Source organism: Rattus norvegicus, chromosome 1 (assembly GCF_021556685.1).
Source record: "Rattus norvegicus strain SHRSP/BbbUtx chromosome 1, alternate assembly SHRSP_T2T, whole genome shotgun sequence".
Lineage (NCBI taxonomy): Eukaryota > Metazoa > Chordata > Mammalia > Rodentia > Muridae > Rattus > Rattus norvegicus.
In genome coordinates this window covers 65,100,794-65,104,536 of record NC_141534.1, presented here as the reverse complement: position 1 = coordinate 65,104,536, position 3,743 = coordinate 65,100,794, and positions in this window count along the sequence as shown.

The following is a 3,743-nucleotide window of genomic DNA, read 5'->3' as shown; positions in this document are numbered from 1 at the left end:
GTCAGGCAAATATTTAGGCAAATTAGAGCAACTGTGAGCTAATGCCATGAGCATGGATGGTATAGTACACAGGGAACTCAAACCATATAAGATTATGTTGGACATAAATGGATAAGTTAAAATCGTAGACTTTCTTTCGCATTAGAACACAAGTTGAACCAGGGCAATGCTGAACTGGCACTGTGGTGCTTTGTCTTTTGGAACTCCTGAACTCTTGCCCAGCAAACTTTATGATAGTCCACAAAATGACATTAGGACCTTAGTTTTACATGGTACTTAAAAAGTTAAGATCTTTATTCATACTAGATTTGAAAAGACTTGTTGTGGCAATTGTATTCTGCCACCTGTTGGGTGTTAGAAGAGATGGATAACCTGCTTAGCCTCTTAATGATACTCAACATGAAATATAGGATGACAGTCACTGATGTGATGATGTACCTCTGGTTAAAGGAAGACCGGAAGGCTTTCTCAAATCCCTATGAGGATTGAGCTCCATCACACAAGACCCTGTAATTGTGGACGACATGGAACATATTGAGTCCAGAGCCTAAGATATTACAATGTATAATCAACCCATGGGATCATGTTGCTTACTGTCCTGGCAAGTTCTCCAGGTGCAAGGCTGAACAACAGAGGCTCACACATTGAGTTCAGTTATTCCCTACCCTTGATGATAATGATTCATTCCCTTTGGGCTCAAGAGGAGTGGAAGCTACCCCACCCTAAGCACACTGGTCTCATCATCCTCCAATGGCTTTCTGTTTCCCTGCGGCCATAAACTGGTCCATGATTAGGCATAAGAGCCCCTGGTGCTGCCCTTCTCTCTTCAGGCCACTCGAGATGACACTCACACTGGAGAAACATGCATCCATGCCTCCAGTGTCGCCTGAATACACTAAATAATCAGCCTCACTGAGAAGAACAATGGCAATAAGAACACAGAAGCCAATCTACTCTCCTGGAATGCCTCAGTAGGGAGAAAGTCTGTCCTCAGCTAGTGCCAGCCCAGAGGCTTTAGGGACAGACCAAGCAAAAGTGGTGTTCCTGACACAATGAGGTCCATTGTCAATGGAGGTCCTGGGACAGTGGATGTGCTTCAACAGTTGAGGTCCTCAGAATATAGAGTAGAAGCTATGGAGGTCCCAGGACAGGGGAAGTGCCATATCAATGGTGCTTCGACAACTGTGGAGGTGCTGCAACAGTCGAGTTCCTTCAAATTGGAAGACTTGTGACAGTGGAGTGGCTGAGTTTTTGGAGGTACTGCAAGAGTGGAGGTACTGTGACAGTTGAGGTGCTTCATCAGTTGAGGTCCTGTAACAGTGGAGTTCCTAAGACATTTCAGGTCCTTTGACAGTGGAGTAGCAGCTGGGACAGTGGATATGCTGCTACAGTGGAGGTCTTGAAAAACTTCAATTGATGCACGAGTCAGGATCTTTGACCTAGGAGGTGATGGGACAGTACAGGTGTAGGAGAGCCAGTAGAGGTGTGGCGACAATAGAAATGCTATAATAGTGAAAGCCTTGCAGCACTAGAGGTCCTGTGATAGTGGAACTGCTTCGACAGTAGACGTACTGTGACAGAGGAGGTCCTGCCAATTCTAGTTTCAGAGGAAATAGATGTCCAGAAAAGTGGAGATCGTTCAATAGTGGGCTTTATGTGATAGTTGAGGTGCTACCACAGTGAAAGTCCAACATCAGTGGGTGGACACGCTGTGCCAGTTGAGGTAATGGAACTTGGATTTCCTGAGTTATTGGAGGTCCTGTGACTGTGGGGTCCTGGGAGAGTAGAGGTGCTGAGACACTGCTCTGTGACACTGGATGACCTTGTGACAGTTTAGGTGCAGTGACAATGAAAGTCCAGCAACAGTACACATACTGTGACAGTAGATGTCCTGAAAATTGAGGGTCCTGACAATGCAGCCGCTGTTATTGAGAAGGTCCTATGACACTGGAGGTCCAGTGATAGTGGAGGTACTGGGACAGAAGCCACACTGGAACAGTGGATGTCCTGCTACAGTGCACATCAAAGTGCTTGTAATGATGATGATTTTTGACCACTCTAACTTCATTTCACTACGCAAGTAATTGAGTCTGAGACAAGATAATACCTTTTCATGGTGCTACTTGAATGCCACTTGTTTTACAGTTAAGTCTGAAGGTCTAGGCTGTGACAGAGGAGGTCCTTTGACAGTGATGGCCCTGCAAAATTGGACATCCTACAACACTGGAGCTCCTGCAACAGTGGAGGTCTTGAGACTCTAGATTTACATTGACATTGCAGGTCCTGCGGCAGTGGAATTTCTCTGCGAGCTGAGGTCCTGCAACATACTAGTTGCTGAGAGATTCAATTTTCTGCAACAGTGAATGTCCGACAATAGTTCAGGTCCTGAAAAGTTGAGACTCTGTGAGAATAGAAGTACAGGGAAAGTGTATGTCCTGTGCCAGGAGAGGCCCTGCAATTTGGAGGCCCTGAGAATGTGGAGTTGATTTGACAACAGAGTTTCTACCACACTGGTGTTCCTGTGACAGTGTCCAACAAAGTCCTTGTATTAGAGAAGAAATAATGCCAGCCAGCAATGACCATGGAAGTGATGATGATGGCTGATCACCCCAACATCATCTCGATTCTTCAAGTAATATAGACCAAAACAATACATCTCTTCATGGAGCTGGTTGAAGGGCAACAGCTTTACAAATACACCCAAAAGTATGGCTATCTAGAGCAAGGCAAGGCCAGCAAAATATTGTGTAAATAATAGCTGTGATGAGCTACTGCTATGGGCACACAATATTTCACAGGCACCTAAAGCCAAAGAATATTGTGTTGTACATCAATGGGAAAGTCAAAATTACCAACTTTGGCCTTAGTATCCCATTCCAATCAGGGTAAATGATGAACCAGCACTGCAGTACTTATACTTTTTGTGTTCCTGAACTCTTCTTTGGCAAATTTTATGACGTTCCAAAGAACTAAATTTGACGCTTAGGTGGAGTTTTATATTTCATGGCAGTCAGAAAGTTTCCATTTGACTCTCTCTTCATTCTAGAGTTGAGAAGACAGGTTGTAGCAGGAGTGTGTGGTGCCTCTGGTGTGGTGTCAGAAGGACCTACTTAGCCTCCTAATGACAGTCAACCCTAGATATAGGCCAAAAGTCACTGTGGTCATGATGCAACCCTAGTTCAACTAAGGCTAGACGCAGTTCCCAAATCCCTATGAGCAACTGATCCCCCTCAGGCCAGACCCTGTAAGTATAAGAGCAATGGAATATATAGGATTCCAAGTGCTGGAAACTAAGGACACTTCAACTGAACAAAATTATAACCAGACCATGGCATCCTACTTCCTTCTGCAAAGGCAGGAAGTTCACAGGCAAGACAGCACAAAATAGGCTTGGACAGTCAGCACAGTGGAGGTGTGGGGAAAAAGCAGGTGCTAAGACAGTGGATGTCCTGCTACAGTGGCCTCCAAGTCCTTGTGAGGAGGAAGCACTTATGCCATCCAATAATGACCATGGCAATGATGACAATTGTGGTTAACCACTCCAACATCATCTTCAATAATTGAGACGAAAACAAGTAGATACCTTGTCATGGAGCTGTGTGAGGTTCAATGTCTTCATAAATGTATCTGAAAGTATGGCTACATAGTGAAAGACAAGGCATGGGAAATACTTATGCAGATATTAGCAGCCTGGATCTACTGTCAGGGGCACAGAATAAATACAGGACTTCAAAACAAATAAA